At 36.3% G+C, this 20480-nt stretch overlaps 1 long non-coding RNA gene across 22 annotated transcripts in view; it reads left to right on the top strand.

Annotated features, from left to right (window-relative positions):
• The window catches only part of LOC102771670, a 45366-nt gene extending 24909 nt beyond the window's left edge, over positions 1-20457 (top strand). For 6 of the 22 annotated variants that reach the window (XR_436089.2, XR_001515277.1, XR_001515279.1 and 3 more), the window contains exons 2-6: positions 3877-3917; positions 5265-5376; positions 11144-11287; positions 16224-16256; positions 20392-20457. This is a non-coding gene — a long non-coding RNA (uncharacterized LOC102771670). Of the gene's footprint in view, positions 1-1478; positions 1554-3876; positions 3918-5249; positions 5377-9578; positions 9635-11143; positions 11288-16223; positions 16257-20391 lie in introns of all 22 variants that reach the window. The other 16 variants (XR_001515268.1, XR_001515269.1, XR_001515272.1 and 13 more) reach the window with 9 other exon arrangements.
• Positions 20458-20480: the final 23 nt, after the last annotated feature.

Genomic DNA, 20480 nt, shown 5'->3' with positions numbered 1-20480 from the left:
ACATGATCTAGGCCCTAGCTGGGTTTGTTCAGTGGATAGAGCATCGGCCTGTGGACCAAAGGGTACCAGGTTCCATTGCCGTCAAGGGCATGTACCTTGTCGAAGGCTCCTCCCTGGCCCCAGGCCCTGGTTGGGGCTCATGCAGGAGCCAACCAATCCATGTGTTTCTCACACATCGATGTTTCTCTCTGTCTTTCCCTCTCTCTTCCACTCTCCTTAAAAATCAATGGGAAAATGTCCTCAGGTAAGGATTAACAAAAAAACATGATCTAAAAAAACAACACCACGAAAAACCCATGATCTAGTATGGAACATTTCATTTTTCTCTGCAAAATGTGTTTGTTTAATGTATATTCTTCATGTACAGAGGTTTTAGACATTATATAAAGATAATAAGTAGTTACTATACCTTTGATTTATTGATATTTTAAATTGTACAACCAGATCAGAAATCTGAATAATTAAATTTCTTTACCAGTTCTAAGTAAAGCATCTGTGCGGATCTGAGGTGCGGATCAGTTTGTAAAAACTCATATGAAGTTATGTTAGCAAGTTAATATGACTAAAGCAAAAATAATTTCATTCATTTCAACTTACATATTTTGAATGTATTTTTCAAGAACAAATATATATTTTAAAAATTTGAGCAAATGTGAACATTTTGAACTACTTTAGCCAAAAGTGTGAACTGTATGTGAGAAACAAATTAAGTAAACTTTCAGTCAGCTTAACAAGAGACAAATCAATCTTGCATTTCAGACTTAAAATAGGTTTTTTGTACCAATAGTGCAAAAAGTAAAAATTTATATATAAATCTTTTTTGCGGCTAATTTATTCATATTAAATTATAGAAATAAAATATTTCCTTTTTTCTCTCAACAATTTCCAAATAATAGTCAATTAATGATCAGTCTTCAGAGGAAACACTTTAGTAGTTCTGATGCAGTGTCTAAGAATCACTAGTCTAAAAATAATTTACTCGGTTGGGGTATCTGAACCTCTTTGGGAATCTTTTTAAAGCTGTGAATCCTTTTTCCAGAATTTTCATACATACAGAATTTAGCACATAGTAGCATGGATTTGGCAAAGGTCTCTGAAGCCCATTCCCAGGGATCCCTCAGGCATAAAGGATTGCAGGCTTTACAACTTGCCCTAGATAGCTTACTTATGTGGTTTTTCTTTAAACATTATATGTAGACTTTTCAAAAAATATTTGGCCATAATTTATTGTAGTTTGTTTGTTAGAAGAATAACTGCTGCTGCTGGTTAAGAGGAAGTGAAGTCTAATGGAAAGGCCAGTTCAGTCAAAAGAATCTTGGGGCCATAGCTTTTCTCCAGCTTGACTACCACACTACCTGTGTGACATTTGAGTAAGCCACTTAACCTCTGTTCCTGTGTGACTGCAAGCAGTTGATATCATGGTAACATTCTTTATCAATGTGGGATTGACTGCTGTTTTTTAAGAGAAATGCCTGGAGGTAAGGTGTGCCTCCAGGGTGCCTTTTTACTGAGTACAACTTTTCAGAAGAGTTTAATACTTTCTCAAATGCCATGTAAGTGATAGTTAACATCCCAATCCTGTCTGATCACTTTGAGTTTAAACATGATTTATATATTCTGTGTTGGAATTAGCGTCTCTAATTCTGTGGTTTGCTTTTTCATTCTCTTTTTTTTTAAATATATTTTATTGAGTTTTTACAGAGAGGAAGGGAGAGAGATAGAGAGTTAGAAATATCGATGAGAGAGAGACATCGATCAGCTGCCTCCTGCACATCTCCGTCTGGGGATGTGCCCGCAACCCAGGTACATGCCCTTGACCGGAATCGAACCTGGGACCTTTCAGTCCTCAGGCCGACGCTCTGTCCACTGAGCCAAACCGGTTTCGGCTGCTTTTTCATTCTCTTAATGTTTTTTTTTGTATGTGTGTGTGTGGGGGGGGGATTTAATGAACAGAAGTTCTAATTTAAATTTAGTCCAAATTATCAGGCTTTTCCTTTTCGTGATATTTTAAAATTGTAATAATTCTTAAATGTTTTTGTCCAAAGTCATTCATTGACAAATAATGCTGTGGGGGAATTGATGCATAACAAATTATCCCCAGCATGAAAAAACTAACAAGAAAAATAAACCTGCAACAGAGAGTTAAGGGTCCACTCAATGAATTCATTCATTTAACAAATATTTACTGAGCATTTGCTATGTGCATGGTACTATTTTAAGTGCTACAGAATCTGTAGGTATCCATAATGTTAAGAATCTACTCTTTAAAACTAAGATATTATTGACATATAACATTGTATTAGTTTTAGAAATACAACATAATTATTTGATATATGTATGTATTATGAAATGATTATTACAATAAACTTAGTTAATATCATCACCACACATTGTTAACAATTCAAAATTGTTAAGAATCCACTTTTTAATAACCATATTATTCTATAGATTTTTGCATGATTTTTCTTTTGTTTGAGAGTTTTTCTAATCTTGGTAATTGAAATTGCCATTTTATATGGACTTGAGAACTTTAAAAAAGTACTGCTACTAAAGAAAAGGCAGGATGGAACATTTTGGAAATGAATGTTAACTGCACAAATTCAGGTCCTTTAAATTACTATATGTTTGGTATGACTGCATATGATTAAATAAAAATTTTATAATCTGAATGACATGAAGACTTCTTGAAATATCCCTTGAGGAAATGAGACCATTATTGGAGTGACATCAGTCAACAAACGTACTATGTTTAAAGCATAAGGAGGGTATTTGTAGGTTTAGAGCATGGTATGTGGAGTTTAAATAATTTAATACCAAAATATTAGGGGGGAAGTTTAAATTTGTGTTTCCTAATTTTTTTTGAGAGAGAAAAATTTGGGGCAGGAAGAGTTAAAAGGATACAGTATAGCCTGGCTTGACTTTTCTCACCTTGAAGTCAACTTAATGAAATTTATTAATCTTTTGAAAACACAAATGATAAAAGCATCACTGAGAATTGGATTGGGATCCCAAAACCTTGGTTATTTTTCCCTGACTTTTTTTCCCACTGATTAAATAAGTGGCATAGAGAAAGTCACTTTTACATTACACTATAGGCCCAGTGCACAGATTTGTGCACTGGTGGGGGGCATAACCTGCAGGGATTGGCCCCTTGTGGGAGTGCTGCTCATCCTGGTCAGCGGAGCGGCACTCCCACTGTACAAGTGCACTGTCCACCAGGGGGCAGCTCCTGCGTTGAGTGTCTGAACCCTGGTCGTCAGTGCATGTCATAGTGACTGGTTGTCTGGTCGTTCCACCGTTCGGTCGCTGGGCCTTTATATATATAGATGGTTTATAGTCTAAAACAGTGAGACTTTAAGAATGTGAATGAAAAGTTTAGTTAAAATTATGGCTATACATATAAAATGCTGTGAATTTTAAAGCCTCATAGAAGAGAAGTCCATTTCAAGATTAATTGAAAAGAGGCCTTTTATGTAGATCAAACTAAGGGCCAATGATGTTAGCTCAATTTGTTAATATAAAACAACAAACAGTGAAGGTCATTTGTTGGGCATGAGAGTATATTTGTGTGTTGTTTAGATGAGGTGCATTTCATTTCTGTGTGTCTCTTAGGAAAGGAAAATCAACTTTTCCTTATCTTGAAAAAAGTGTGGAAAAGTGAAAAAACTGGAAAATTAGAGATTTAGCTGCTCTTGAATTCTTTCTTGCTGTAAAAACTACCTATCTCTTCCTTTCTTATGGGTTTTAGTGCTTTGGAGATTTTTGTGTGTTTTGTTTTTTTCTTCTTAAAATCAGAGATCTTTAGGTCTTCAGCTTTTGATGACATGTCATAAATCTGTGTTTGTCATCTAATTTCATTTTCCCCTTCTGTTATAGGGAGCAAGAGTGCTGAAGGAGGGCCAGTTTCCCCAAAATTGGTAAGTACTTTTGCCAGGCAGGCAAGGTGTTCCTGATGCTAGTTGGATAATAATTCAGCTGTTCAGTGAATTTTTGCAAAAAAGCTCTCTTTCCAGAAATGAGGCTTTGCTGTTTGCACCAAGTGAAAGTGAATTTTTGTCTAATTTCATATAGCAAAATCTCAAATGTGTTTGTGTTTCTAATAATACTGCTAGGCTTGCATGTTCCTGCATTCAATAACCTGTTAAAATGTAAAGGTCCCCTGTGTCAAAAATGTCCTTAATGCAGTGGTTAGAGCTGAAAATTCACAAGTCAGGAAATTCAAAAGTTAAGGTTCCCATTGTGTTTTGTATTACTTAATATGCTGTTAAATTTCCTGGCCTTAGTATATGTGCAAAATGGCCAGGTTAATGTAACTATGGGAACCTTGACTTTGAAATTTGGGACTCTTAAGCATTTATATATAGCTTAAACTTAATGTTAGATTGGCTTCATGATAGATATTACATTTTTAATGTGTGTTGTTTTGTATAATTCTTAGAGGAAAAAATTTAAAAAAAGAAATGTAGCAGTGTGGGGCATATAGGTAAACATTTTTTTTCTCTAATAACTACTTTAAAATCTACTTTAACAGCTTATAAATCATCACACTTAATCGTTTCTCTGAACGTCTAATTCAGAATCACAGATTGCTCAGGGCAGTCTAGTGACTAAGGATCAAAAAAATATTAACCTTATTTGGAGAGCATGTATTACGATAAAAAATTACATTCAAACAAGATAGCTGAAATAGGGTAGTCCCCTAATGCAAAGCTATCCTTTTTGATTTTTTTTGTTTTAATTCTCTCTCTCAAATAGTAATTAACTTAATGTGTGAAGTAGATATTTGGTTAAGGCTTCTTTTTGATAATTTAGGGTCCTTGAGGTGTCTTTCTTTCCTTGTAGGGATTGGGCTTTGAACATGAAAGGGAGGCATTTGAACCAGTTAACCTTGCATTTACTCCTTTTTATTTTACTTGCCTTTCTCTCATGGAATATTTTTAAATAAATCATCAAGACCCCAACGCCCTTTACTCTGAGATGTGATAGAATCATACAATCTTAGAAAAGAGGCCCTCTCTTCCAGCCCTTTACCCAATAGGGCAATTTCTTTTCCTATATCCCTAACAGATTGTTATTCGGATACATATTTAATATTACAGTTATTTAAAAATGTAGCTCATTATTTTCTTTAATGTATTCTGAGGAACTCTAGTTCCACAGAAATGAATAAATATTACTGAGGTTGGGTGGGGGTAGGAAAATGTTCTGTAGTCAAATAATTTAGGAAATGCTGCATTAAAGTTAAACAGGTTTCTTTACTGCAGGACTTCTCAGAACCTTTAATATGCTAATGTGCATTGTGAATCTCCAAGAGGGGGATATGATATGCAGCATTCTTGAATACTTCTAATGACAGGGAGCCCACTACCTCATAAGGTAACCCATTCCTTTTTTGTACAGCTCTAATCCTTAGCTCTTCCTTAAATTGATCTGAAATCTATCTCCCGTATCTTCCACTTCTATTAAGTACTTACTGGTTATGCCAAGACTGCCATATCCTCTGTGTTAACCTTTGTGTAGCAAATATGTATATGATTCTGGCCACACTTGTCTGGACTATTTTTTTTTGTCATTAAATAGTATTCTGGTAAATGTGGCAACCAATTCTAAAATTTTAGCCTCATTGTCACTATGCTCTTATACACTGATCTCCAGCCTTCTTCGTTTTGAATTTCTGTGAATTTTTAAATTTACGTCAACATTCTGATTGGGTATAGTTAGGATGATTTTAGTAAACATGCTTGATTTCTGTAAAGAAAAGTGGGAAATAGAAGAGTGTGTGTGTGTGCCAGCTAGGCCTGGGCCCAGGAAGCTGAGGTAGAAACGGGATGTTGGAATGAACGCTGGTGGTAAGGAGAGGTGCAGGACACTGCCCCAGACCTGGGAAGGAGGGTGCTGTGGGGATTTCACCTGACTCAAAACACTCACGCCCTTGGGTTGTAATGGTATGATCTGTGTCAGTATTACTTTTTTTTTTTTAAATGAAGACCTGGCCTCCTCCTCCCAAAAAAACAAATGGGGAAAAATGTATATTTTGTTCCTCAAGCACATTCAGACACTCAGATAATCATAAATCTAGGGGTGTGTGTGTGTGTGTGTGTGTGTGTGTGTGTGTGTATGTGTGTGTAGAAATTTAGCTTAATGGTTAGGAAATACCATCTTACTAGCTGAAGTGATTTTTGTCAGCAGTATACCAGGATTTGAATATAGTAAACTTTATAGTCTGAAACCTCTAAAATCAAGATGTCCAGCTCTGTGCAGGAGCACTTTTTTGTTGTTGACCTGTGGAGTGGTACCAAAGAGCTACCACCATAAAAACAACAATAACAGATATCACATTGGGTTTTTATATCATTTTTATTGATTCCTGTTAGTAAATGTTAGTTTTCAATAAGTATTACTAAAATAATTTTATTATTTTTAGCACCCATGATAATTTTTAGCGCTATTAGTTAAAAGTTATTGTTTTATCTCCTAACATGTTAGATACATAGTATTTTGCACAAATTAAAACCTGATATTCTAGTAGTAAGCATGTGACAAGTAAGGATACATTGATCTGTCAAGACTTTCTACTTTTTATATTTAAAAAAATTATACCTACTTAAAACACTGTTCTGAGATGATAGATCAAAAGTGAAGTCTTACACCAAGTATCTCTACAGTATAGAGAACACAGAGTTAACCGTTTCTAGGGAATTCAGTCTGGGGGCACAGTGTATTATGGACTTACTGTTAGTTAAAGAAACTTTGTTGACAAGTGGAGTTTTGATTGATAAAGGGTTTTTAAGCAGTTCAGGAACAGAGCAGTGTTTCTTAGCAGTGAATTCAAAGTTACAGCATGACAACTTTATTAGAATCATAATGAAAGACCTGGCAGTCACATATCTCCAAGCAGAACTGTACCCAGAAAAATAGTTGGGAAGCCTTTTTTTGAAAAAAAATTTTTATTGTTTAAAATATTACGTAAGTCTCCTTTTCCCCCCATTGACCTCTCCCCGGCTGCCCCCACTCCCCAGCACATGCCCTCACCCCCCTACCGTCTGTGTCTATTGGTTATGCTCATATGCATGGATAAAAGTCCTTTGGATGATCTCTTACCCCCTCACCTCCCGCCCCTCAAACCTCCCCGGCCTTCCCGCTGCAGTTTGACAATCTGTTTGAGGCAGCTCTGCCTCTGTATCTATTATTGTTCAAAAGTTTATAAAGGTCTCAATTATCCATGAATGAGTGCGATCATGTGGTATTTTTCCTTCATTGACTGGCTTATTTCACTTAGCATAATGCTCTCCAGTTCCATCCATGATGTTGCAAATGGTAAGAGTTCCTTCCTTTTTCTAGAGCAGCATAGTATTCCATTGTGTAGATGTGCCACAGTTTTCTAATCCATTCATCTACTGATGGCACTTAGGCTGTTTCCAGAAATACTTTTTTTAAAAAAAAAAAAATGTTTCACAGTGGCTGCACCAGGGTGCATTCCCACCAGCAGTGCAAGAGGGTTCCTTTTTCTCCACATCCTCGCCAGCACTTGTTTGTCGATTTGTTGATGTTAGCCAGGAAAGCCCTTTTTTAGAAAATTTAAAAATAGGAAAGCATACTATCCTCTCAGCAATCTAATGTGTTGAGAGGTTTATAAAAAAGTTATGTGCCTGAATAGAAGCACTAAGTTGTTAGGAATAGCATAGAACCTTACAGTTTACAAAGGGCTTTTCACATGGTATTTACCTCAAACAAACCTCATACCATTTTTATGAAGTAGCACTGTTTCCATTTTCCTGATTTATAAGCAAGCAAACATACAAACAAATTTTAAAAACCCTGAGGCTGAGAGTGATTACATGGTAAGTGGAATCAGTTTTTTTTGTTTGTTTTTGGGGACAGACAGTGTTCTTTCCAGACATCACAGCTGCCTTTCTCAGTGAGACTTGATTATTGTTTTGAATGGTTGGTGGGTGGAGTTTTTATTTGTCTATGTTTCTGGTTTTTTATTATTTGAAGGTGAGAGGCTATTAGGTGTCCCAGTGGTTTGATATGTATAGTTTTGAAGATAACAAATGTTGATATTTTGTGCCAGGCAATTGTCCTTTCTGATGGTGGCATTTAGAGCTGTTGGGTGGTGAAAGGCATTGTACTTCAATAAAATGTGTCTATTACTATTTTGTGAAGCTGTTTATTTGTACCTACAACTTATTTGTTATTTAGAACTCATTAGAGTTGGTCAAAGTATGATAAATCATCTTTTTCAGATTTAGCAAAATCATATCTTCTTTATGATGCTATAAACTGCCCCGAAATGGTCTTCACATGACGGCTGCATGAGTTGTCTAAGCCCCCAAAATATTTTAAAGAAGGATTCAACATGTGCTTGCATTGTTTTTGTAAGCTATAAATATATGTATATAATTTGTTCCTTTAGGCAGAGACCAATCTCTTAAAATTGCTATCCACAATGAGCCCTTTTGAAGAAGGATATCAAATATATCTTCTAATCCCCCATAAATTTTTCTCTATGACAGGTCACTACCTTTTTAACCCTTCTTTTAAATGTTTATTTTGAAATAAAATGAGTAATTAGCCTTTAGAGTTCTTGACAAATAAAATGTGTGTCTGTGGATCTCTAATAAGTAGACAACAATCTGATGAAGGAAGTAAAAGCTGTCAGCTCCTCAGTAACGTGAGCTGCAGGCTTCTTATCCTGCCAGGCACTCTGACATTTAGAGCCTCCATGTTTTACTTTTTCGTTTCCTGAACATTTTATTTCCTCAGTGTAAAAGTTTCTGATGCTTTATCTAGCATTCTTCAGTTAATTTTTTGTTATTTAAAAATAAGTGCATATTTTTAAATAGCAAAATATAGAAAATTTTGAAATTTTTATACTCTGAAAATAAGAAAGTAAATAACCCTTAGTACTACCCCCTCCCAGAGATAACCAGTGGCAAATTATGAAAGTGCCACCTGACCCAAACTCTAGAACACTCATGGTATTACTATTTTATAAGTCTTTGTCAGTTTGATAGACAAAACTTATCTTCTTAAGATGTACACTTCAATGACTATTGAAGGTGGGTGTTTTTCATGTTTGTTGATAGCTGTTATTTCTTCGTTAGTGAACTGCTTTTTTAGTTTTTAAAAATTAATTTGTGAGCATTCTACCTGTAAAATATGTTAACTCTTTATTGTTTATATTCTAAGTCCTCCATGTTTTTAACTTGCTGTTTGTATGAGTTGAGTTGAGCTATGACATTATATGTTAACTACCAATAAAATAAAATATGGCCTTTCTATTGTTGAAAATACCCCTTTAACTTCAAGATGATTTTTAATTTGACAAACATTGTGATCATTTTTGGATACATTTTCTGTAAAATTAAAACTAATTTAAGTACTGTTTTCAGGAAGAACTTGAGTATGTAAGTCAAGAATTTTAGTAGAGAGATTATTTTAGTATTTAAAATGGAAATGGCTGTGTAGTTTTAACATGTGAGTTTATATGTAATGTAAACTTACATAACAAAAACCTTGGTCTAAGTCAGTAACTTAATGATTCTTTTGTTTGTTTGTTTATTTATTTATTATAGTTCCAAAGATTTTCTAAGATAATAAGTAGCTGAAAAGCCCAGGTTTGTTCATCAAAGTATGTCTTCTTTTCCAAATTATATCCCCTAAACATATCATCTTTATAAAATTTTTGGTTGATAATATTATTGTACAATAATCCTTTTCTAGCCTCCACAAGTGAGTTTGAAGGAATTTTACACTTTTGAAATTTATTGTTATTTTAAGTTAGAGTATTTTTATGCTACAAAGCAATGTATAAGCCCTAGGGGAGAGATTGTCAGTAGTGATGTTTTAAGCCTAGTGAGGTTAAGCAAATATAATAAAAACTAATATTGACAACTATATAGTCTATAGTTAATGATTTTATTATAACTGTCAAATCAGGTTTTAAAGAAGTTTTAAGAAAATGTAGGTTTACAATGGACTTTGTCCATAGATAAATAATTTGTAAAAAGTGTAAAGATTATGAATCTCATTGACTTGGTTTAAGGAGTAAAGCTTATTTTAGCCTCCTGATTGTTCCCTTCTCTATTTTTAAGAATGCTGAAAAGTTGCCCTAACTACAAGTTTTATAGGTACAAAGACGAAAAGTTTAAATTTATTCAGACAGAAGCAAACTTTGCTTTGGGAGAGTACCTAAAAATCATGTCAAAAGCTACATGCAAGAAAAAAGAAAAAATATTAAAAGAGAAATTAGCCACTGAGTTAACTTAAATTGCAGTTGTGAGGAGCGGAGCAGGATAGGAAGATTCACATACATACATCTAGACTTTTGACATTTCTCCACGTGCAGTTATGCACATAGCCAAAGAGATGCACTCAGCCTCCAAAAGAAGATAGTGTTCGTTGTAAAGCTGGAAACGTCTGTTCCATTGCTAGACCATCTCATCTGTTGTGCACAATAGATTTATTTTTAATACTGCTTTTATAACTTTGTGGAAAACAGTTACATTGCCTTGTCTTTGTGTAAAGTATTAAATTTGTTGAATGTAAACTTCAGTGAAGTTTTCCCATTTTCAGTTTTTAAATTTTTTTAAAATACAGTACAAGTTCAGCCAAATGAAAGAAGTACTTTGGCCTTCTGTAACCTCTGAGAGATCCTTAACTTTCCAGTTCCCTCTTTGTGATGTTTAAAAATGCATGACCCTGTTGTTATATGTCTCTTTCTAAAGAAAGAATGTGAAGTGAGTCTTGGATGATTGTATTCTCCGCCTCTAAATCCCCAACTCTTTTAGGGCAGAGGGGGTCTTGTTGAGCTCTGTATCCTCAGAATTTAGTGTGTAGTATGGTACTGAGCACGTAGTAGGTGCATAGCTGTTTTCATGACCAGGTTAAACACTGATTTTCTCCTTTCTTACTTCTTTGAAGTGTTCTGTAGTGTAGAGGAATGTTCAAATAATAAAACCCAGAAAGTTTTTTTTATCAATTCAATACAAAAATACTCGTTTTGAAAAGAATTCTGTTTGGGAAATTTCTTGTCCTGTGCTAGAGAATCAAGTATTTTTCAACTATTATAAATGTATTTAACATGAATATTTCCTTTATACCTAACATAATGATCCAAAACATTGATTGATCTCTGCAGCTGCAGTGAGAAGAGGAGTTTGTTATTTTAAACGGAGGCTGAAGAAACTATAGAATTAGCAGACATAAGAGAAAGTGGAGAAGGTGGAGGATGGAGTTGCAGACTCTACAGGAAGCTCTTAAAGTGGAAATTCAGGTTCACCAGGTATGTTGCATTATTGTCTTCTTCCACGTCATGTTATTAAGTAATGGTTAAGATGAGTAAACAGACCCATCTCTGATTTTTAGTACAAATTGTTAATCATCTTTCAGACAGTTATTGCCCAACAGTCATGCCATTTGCTTTTTATCATTACTCAATAAACTCATTGATAATACTTTTAAGAACTTCAGTGAAATATTCCTGATTTCCTTTATACAGAAATGAACCACAAATATTTTTTTATATACCAAAGGCATTAAAAAAGAATTTTCTTCTGGGGTGATTTTTTTTGTTTTGTTAATCTGAGGGGCTTTGTTCATGTGACTTATGACTTGTATATTTTAAATGAGACATGTTTGACTTGACTACCTTGTATGACAAAGTTTTTACTCATTTACTTTTGTACCTCTATTCTAGTCATTAGTAAAGAAAATGTGATTACTTTCACAGATGTTTAAATTTCACAATTCTTACATTTTACCTCAGGTACTTAGGCTAAACCATTAAAATATAGAAATTAAAAAATATATCTGATTATATTTATATGACAATAATTTTGATAAAATACATTGTATACTAAATATAATTTATATATTAAGTGTATAGACTATTTTATTTAATATAACTAATATAAAAAGCTATCCTTAAATAACTAAATCATTAACATTTTTGTATAAACAGAATATCACTGTTTTATATCTTTCTGTATTCTATACATTATCTGAATGTGGTACTAGGTTAAGACATACACATATGTAATGTTTGGTTAATAAAAAGTGATAAATGACGATGAATTAAATACTTTTGAATCTTTGGAGTGTTGGAATAGGAGAAAGGAAATGTTTTTTAGAGGTATTTGTTCTTAGGTATGTTTTCCTTTGTTTTATGTGACTAGTCTAATGTAAGGTTAATTTCTGAAATTGTTGGAAGAACACGTTGGGCTTTTGGTAACTACTGAATTTGCAAGTTGCTCAGAATTAATGGAAGAGAATTTATAGGAAAGCTTCAAAAGTATATATAATTTATACATGTATATATAGAGACACAAACACACACATACTTTTTGCTTTGTCTCTGTATGTCCTGCTACTTTGGATCTTGTTAAAATAAACTCTTGCTCAACAGTAGTGTTATAGTTTGCTGTGTACAGGCAGGTTTCTCTGTGTGAAGTGTATTTTGTTTTTATGGTAACTTTAAGAAATTTAGTGTGTAATAAATAAGTTATCTATTTCAATTTAGTTTATAATAAAATAAGCACATTTTGTTTTATTTGGCTTTGCTTCTGTTACAAATGGAGGAGAATAAAATTTGTTTACAAAAACAAGCTTGTCTTTTCCTGGACAAAAGTATTTTTTAAAAATATATTGTTTTATTGATTTCAGAGGAAGGGAGAGAGAAAGAAACATTAATGGTGAAAGAGAATCATTGATTGACTGCCTCTTGCACCCCCCACACTGGGGATTGAGTCTGCAACCCGGGCATGTGCCCAGACTAGGAATTGAACCCTGACCTCCTGGTTCATGGGTCGACGCTGAACCACTGAACCACGCTGGCCGGGCTGGACAGAACTTTTTTAACATGGAGGTGTGCTGATACCCAATTTGGCTGTATGGCAAATGATGACAGTTAAGTTCACAATTTGTTCGAAGCTGACTTCCTCATAGAATAAATTTCTAGAAAACAGTAATCAGTCTGAAAGTTGCATGCATCAGAGATAATATAATGAGGTTGTATGTAATTTTTGGAAATATTCCTCCTCTCAAGAAATTTTGAGATGACAAAGTTGATATTCTGCTTTTAGTTCATCCTCACAAGATCGGAACAAATCCCAATAAGATTTTCATGAAAGACTCATGACCTAAATTGAACTAAATTACTAAAAATTAAGTAGAGTTTTAAAATATTATTTTGTTTCATGTTTTAACTCAAGCATACCAGTTTTATGAAAATAATTATGAAAAAATTTAATGCTTAATTTTGTTTTAAAATTTAATTTACATTTTAAAATTACATTTGTTGACTCAAAAGGGATATAAAATTCTTCAGAAAGTTATCCCAAACACTATCTTAATATTCACATTAACTATCTATGTTATATATTTATTTTTTAGCATAAATTTAATAGCATTTATATTCATCCTTTAGTATACATTTTGTTTTTGTAATAATAAACATTTATTGATAGTATTTTAACATATACACTCTATAAGGTATTTTTATTCCAGTTACATTTAGAATACTTTCCTCTCTTTTTTTTAACTCTTCTCTTTAAAAAAAAATTAAGTTTTATAAATAAATCCAAGTGACATGCCTTGTTTGTAAATTGGATGTTGTTGTTCTGATGAGATATGTGTAACCTGCATGATCACCGATCATGACAAGTTCAGGGATGCCAGGAATGACACCAAAGTAGGCACTGGCTCTTAAGCTAGGGCATAGTTCGCCCCTTGGTGCATTTCTAGTTATGGGATGAAGTTAGAGCTGAGGTTGAGCTCACTGGATAGGAAGTATGTTATGAAACTAGCTGGTATTGTGTCACAGAAATACATTTTTGTTTTTTATGGGTATGGAGACGGTTTAAAAGTAGCAATGTGCACATGTTTGATGTTGGATAAATGTTTAAATAATAATGGCTTGTGATGGGCATCTCATCCTTTTTTGAGAAATTGCCTTTTTGATGATTCTTATGCAGAATTGATAAAAGCCATATTTAAACTTTCAGAATATTTACTCTACATGGAACAGAAGAGTATAAAGCAGAAGTTAGCAATATTTTCTGTAAAGGGCCAGGTAGTAAATGAATATATTTTATACTTTGTAAGTCACTTATGGTTTCTGTCACAACTACTCTGCTCTGCTGCTGTACAGACAAAGCAGCCGTAGACAATATATAAATGAATGGGTATGGCTGTGTCCCATGTAAAACTTTATTTACAAAAACAGGTGGATGGCCAGATTTGCCTGTGGGCTGTAGTTTGCCAACCCTTAGTATAAAGTATATCCTCATGAAAAATTATATTCTTTAAATTTTGTTTTATTGCTTAAAATATTACAAAGAGTAGTACATATGTCTCCTTTTCTTTTTTCCCTTGACCTGGCCTTCCCCCGGCCTCCCCTAACCCCCAGTGTCTTGTGTCCATTGGGTATGCTTATATGCATGCATACAAGTCCTTTAGAAAGTAACCTAAGTTTGATAACACAGTGTCAGCTTAAAGTCACTAGGGATTTGGATGGTCTAGTTAAGTTGCCCAGCGTGTTCAGTCCTGCCTCTGATGATGTAAAATGCAGCTTGACTGCTTACAGATAGAAAAGTTATTTCCTCAGAGGTGGAGACTTAGTGTGGTTATCAGTCAGCTTTTAAATTCTAGTGTCGTGGAAGAAAATCCGTTTTAGCTTTAAAAAGGCAATTTTAGTATAGTTGTCAACTCTGTGGTAATCAAATAGAAAGGAAAACCAAATTGAAGAGTGTGGTCAGCCTTTAAGCGGTGTTAGTCAAAATGCATATGTATAAAAGCCTTGCTGTTCAGTTTCACTGAGCTCTTGGAATGTGTGTTATTACTATTTTGTTATTAAGACCAGGATACACAAGAGTTACTACTGTCACATGTGTAGTAACATGTATAGTAACATACATACCTTGTGTATTTGGAGGTCACATGGTTGGCAACTTCAGCTTTCTAGAATGTAGCTCAGCATGTGAAGTAAGGCTTTTGACCAACTAGAATAAATGTTAGAAGTCATTTACTGAAGATGATACAATAAAAGCTGACAGGTTTTTTAAAATATTTTTTAAATTAATTTCAGAGAGAGAAAAGGGCAGGGAGAGAGAGAGAAACATCAATGCTGAGAGAGAATCATTGATTGGCTGCCTCCTGCATGCCCCCTACTGAGGATCGATCCCACAACCTAGGTATATGGAATGGAACCTGGAATGGAACCATGACCTCCTGGTTCATGGATCAACGCTCAGCCATTGAGTCACATTGACGGGGCCACAAAGCTAACAGTTTTAAATGTAAGAAGGTAGATAAGTATATAATACATATTAGATTTTATTTTATGACTAACAAAATTTAAAAGTGCCTTGTTACCCAAAAGAGGGACAGATTTTTAGTTATATGGATTCACTTGGGAAACAGCTTATTTCCAGATAACTTTTAGGAATCAGCTTTCTGATATACCTTTATCTTTCAGGTTCTCCTCTCACTGGTTATGGTTATCTTTGGACAGTGATGCTTTTAGAAGTTGGGTTAGATCAGACAGCATCCAGTTTTCTTTGTTTTTCATTTGTTTGGATTTCTGTTTTCCTTAGTAAAGGTCTTTCTCATTCAATATTCTGGTAGTACTTTCTTTCCCAGAGGAACCCAGGTAGGTAGAGTTTTGCATTATTGTTCCTTCACTTCTTTACTCTCAAATACTGAGCCTCATTGCCCCACTGAGTACATCCCATCCCCCCCCACCCCCCGGCCTGCATGGAGAAGACAGTGGCAAAGTCAGATCTGACACTGGGCTCCTCTGCACTGTGCTGTATCTGACAGGCCTGTTCTGTATGGGAGCAGCTTCTTTGTAGGCCTTATTTAGGACTCTACCCAATGACAACTTTTTAAAGAGATGTTCGGCTTATGGAGCATACAGCTTGTTTAAATTGCCTTTTAAACTCCGCTCCCCACCCTCATCCCATTTTCAGATTTGTTAAAAAGCAGGAGCATTTCATTTCAAATATAAAGCGGTAGTTTGATTCTCCCCCCTCCCCCCTATATTAAGAGGAGTGTCTTATTAACCTTTTATATAGATCACAGAAGCTTTTTGTTCTGATTGTGGTATTGCTCATTTTTGTGGGTGTGTGAATCATAAAACTCTAGATTTGGGGGGGCCAAACCTGATTTGCCATAGTGAGTTAATATGGAAGACTGATGGCTCTTTTTCTCTTTATTACCAGAAACTGGTTGCTCAAATGAAACAGGATCCACAGGTAAAATACTATTTTAATTCATTTAATTTTTAAATTAAAATAATGTAAAGCAAAGTGATCATAAAAATACTAAAATATAGACCAGTACATAAGTTTTTAAAAACTATCTTCTCTCACAGCAGTTATATTAGCATATTGGTCATATGTTTTAAGGGTTTACAAAAATCCAGTTATTATAATATAGCTATCATTTCATCTTTGTTACTATTACTTGCTTTTGTGTTAATTGCTTTGAGTATTTTGGGGGGAAAGTTGAGAGTTTAAATTTCATTTCTATAAGCCCACTTACTCAAAATCAATTTGTGAGGCTTTCTGTAATCTCACAAGTATGGAGTAAAACCTAGAACCATTCTTATTTTCTCAGAGTTTATAGTAGAGATATAGTACAGAACATTTAAATACTTAATCACACTATATTCAGGGTAAGAATTTTAGAATACGTTTTAAAAAGCATTTAATTTTTTTAAATTTTTGAAAGAGCCCTTAATCCAGCAAGTGTTAATTTTTTAAAAAAATTCTCATAGGAGTTTTAAAAAAATATTTTTTTATTGATTTCAGAGAAGAAGGGAGAGAGAAAGAGAAACCTCAATGATGGGAGAGAATCATTGATTGGCTGCCTCCTGCAAACCCCACAATGGGAATCGAGCCCACAACCCAAGCATGTGCCCTGACTGGGAATTGAACCGGTGACCTCCTGGTTCATAGGTTGATGCTCAATCAGTGAGCCATGCCAGCTGGGCTCTCATAGGAGTTTTTGATTTAGACATTTTATTCTCTATCCCTGAAGAGAAATCTTCCTAGAATGTTATCTTGTCTTTCATGATTGTATTTATTTTTCAGGCAATGTCTCTTTTGCAGCCTTAGACAACAGGTCATAAGTGTGGAGAGTACAGACTCTCTTAGGATTCCTCCCTTGTATTTGTTGACTCATGATCTGGTCACAAAACAACTAAACCCACTGATGGGTACTCAGATGTATGTGTATACATCTTTAGCTTGTTAGCATACCATATATGCCTCATTGTAAATTTAAGTAAAATAAATTCTTGAACTGAGGAATGGTACTGAGGCAGATAGATTTTTGGAAGTAGGAATAATAGTCATTTAAAAAATTTTGTACCCAGTGCTTTAACACAATCCATTGATAGCCCACACTTAATTTCTATTTGACATTTGAACTTTGAGAAGCTTCTTCATGTTTATTTATTTTTAAAAGATATTATTTAAATTAGATTTAGGGAACCAGGATATAGACCTTAGATTAATAGATTCTTTTATATTTAATATGGTAACCTTTATTATCAGCAACTGAAATATTATTAGAAATCGTTAGCATTTCCCATAGAGCTGGTGGCCAGGTAACAGCAGTCTTAATGCAAAAAAATCCAAGGGAGCAGTAAGTTGTTGGGCAATCTTGTGGGTGATTTCATTATATATCTATAATAATAAAAGCGTAATATGCTAATTAGACCAGACATCCTTCCGGGCAACCTTCCAGACGAAGCCGGGGCTGCAGCCATGGCTGCGAGGGATCCAGGTAGCTGCACAGCTGCGAGGAAGGGATCCAGGCAGCCACCACAGCTGCGAAGGCCTACTCTTGCACAAATTTTGTGCATCAGTCCTCTAGTGTGTGTGTGTGTGTGTATCCTATATAATAAAAGGCTAATATGCAAATCGACCGAATGGGGGAAAAACTGGTCACTACGATGCGCACTGACCACCAGAGGGCAGACGCTTAGTGCAGGAGCTGCCCACTGGTGGTCAGTGTGCTCTCACGGGGGAGCGCCACTCAGCCAGAAGCTGGGCTCACAGCTGATGAGCACAGCAGCAGTGGTGGAGCCTCTCCCACCTCCGTGGCAGCGCTAAGGATATCCGAGCGGTCATAAACCATTAGTTGGACATCCCCCGAGGGTTCCTGGACTGCGAGAGGGTGCAGGCCAGGCTGAGGGATACAACCCCCCTCCAGTGCACAAATGTCGTGCACTGGTCCTCTAGTATATTTATATATATATGTGTACACACACACACACACACACACACACACACACACACACACATTAGAGGCCCAGTGCACAAAAATTTGTGCACTTGCCAGCGTGCACCTTCTCACCATTTGGGACCCCTTGGGTAGGATCCCAAGGCCTGGCCTGAGATCAGGGTCTCTCGGGGCTTTCCTTCCCAGGCTGCAGGCAGCTGGCCCCACCCCTGCTGCTGCCACTGCTTGCCATCTGTGCAGCGCTGTCTCCCCCTCCCCCTGCCACCAGTGGCCTCCCTCTGCAGGTGACAGGCATGGGATGCAATGGCTTGGCTGGCCCGGGCTTCCCTCTGCAGGGCGATCACTGGCCGGCCGCACACCTGCCACAGAGTCGCCGCCGGTGGCCTGGGCCTCACTCTTCCTTTGCTGGGGGATGGGGCCAGCCCTGCGAGGGACCATCTGCCTACCAGATCACCCTTAACTACTTGCTGCCTACCTTATCACTCCTAAATGCCTGCTGGGGGGTGGGGTCAGCCCTGTGAGGGTGCATCTGCCTACCTGATCACCGCTAACCACTGGCCTGCCTACCTGATTGCCCCTAACCACTCTGCCTGTCTGCTTGATCACCCCTAACTGCTTGTTGGGGGGTGGGGCCAGCCCAGGGAGGGGCCACCTGCCTACCTGATCACCCCTAACCACTGGCCTGCCTACCTGATCATTGCTAACCACTTGCCTGCCTACCCGATCACCCCTAACTGCTTGCTTGGGGGCGGAGCCAGCCCGGGGAGGGACCGTCTGCCTACCTGATCACCTCTAATGGCTGGTCTGCCTACCTGATCACCCCTAACCACTCTACCTGCCTGCCTGATTGCCCCTAACCGCTTGCTTGGGGGCGGGGGCAGGGCCAGCCCAGCAAGGGGCCATGGTGGTTCTGGTTTCTGGTGGTTCTGGTTGTTACACTTATGGTGGCTGGCCTTTTATTATATAGGATACACACACACACACACACACACACTCACTCACACACACACACTCACTCACACACTCACACATTCTTATTTAAAAAAGACCACGTGTCGTAATCATGAGAGGAAGGATGTGTGCCCCAACCTGATAGAAGACCAGGCAGGGCTAATGGAAAGAATTGCATGTGAGATGATGAAGAAAAAGTGATCTCTCATTGGGGTGGTGTTCAATCTGCTAGTAGGCTATCCAATATTAAGCATTAATCTTGCTTTTTAAATCTTGGATTTTTTTTGTTTCACTTGAGTAAAACGCAAACATATTCAGTGTATCTCATCTCAAATAGTATTCTTTTTTGAATCCTAGAATTTGAAAACTGAGAGAATGCCCCACTTGAGTAAAACACAAGCATATTCAGTGTATCTCATCTAAAATAGTATTCTTGCCCTGACCGGTTTGGCTCAGTGGATAGAGCATCGGCCTGCGGACTCAAGGGTCTCAGGTTCAATTCCAATCAAGGGCATGTGCCTTGGTTGTGGGCACATCCCCAGTGGGGAGTGTGCAGGAGGCAGTTGATTGATGTTACTCTCTCATCGATGTTTCTCACTCTCTATCCCTCTCCCTTCCTCTCTGTAAGAAATCAATAAAAAATATTTTTTTAAAAAAATAGTATTCTTTTTTGAATCCTAGAATTTGAAAACTGAGAGAATGCCCTGGTAGTCGCTGTGTTCATTTGAATGATACAGTGTCAAGGCATTTGTGGCACTGAGAGCTTTTCAAATCTAGGCTAAAATAACAAATGCACTCTACTAAATAAGGAAGAGGCAAGGCAAAGATACTTACAACTTCCATTTTCCTGTTTTTGTCTGATTAGTGGAGCTTTGGGTTTTCTGTCAAAGAATAAAAATATTTTTAGTAGAAAGATGTACTATTTTACATATGCTAAAATATAAAACCTCTTATAATTTAAAGCAATTGCAAAGGAGCTGCCCAGGTTCTAGTGTTAGGAGCCTACATTTAGGATCTATGCATTAGGTAGTGGTAATGTGACTACAATTTAATGCATGATGAATTTGATTGGCTAAAATGCTTAAGTTTGCTTCATCATTTGTAATGCAATATGCATTAAGTCTTCTTGCTACTATTCTGTTAACAAATGAAATATCTTTCTCACAGATATTTTTTCTTTCCAATCAGAATGCTGATTTAAAGAAACAGCTTCATGAACTCCAAGCCAAAATCACAGCTTTGAGTGAGAAACAGGTAGGGGAAAAAGGAGTGTGTGG

This window comes from Myotis davidii, unplaced genomic scaffold, assembly GCF_000327345.1.
Source record: "Myotis davidii unplaced genomic scaffold, ASM32734v1 scaffold265, whole genome shotgun sequence".
Lineage (NCBI taxonomy): Eukaryota > Metazoa > Chordata > Mammalia > Chiroptera > Vespertilionidae > Myotis > Myotis davidii.
This window is presented reverse-complemented; position numbering and strand designations above follow the sequence as displayed.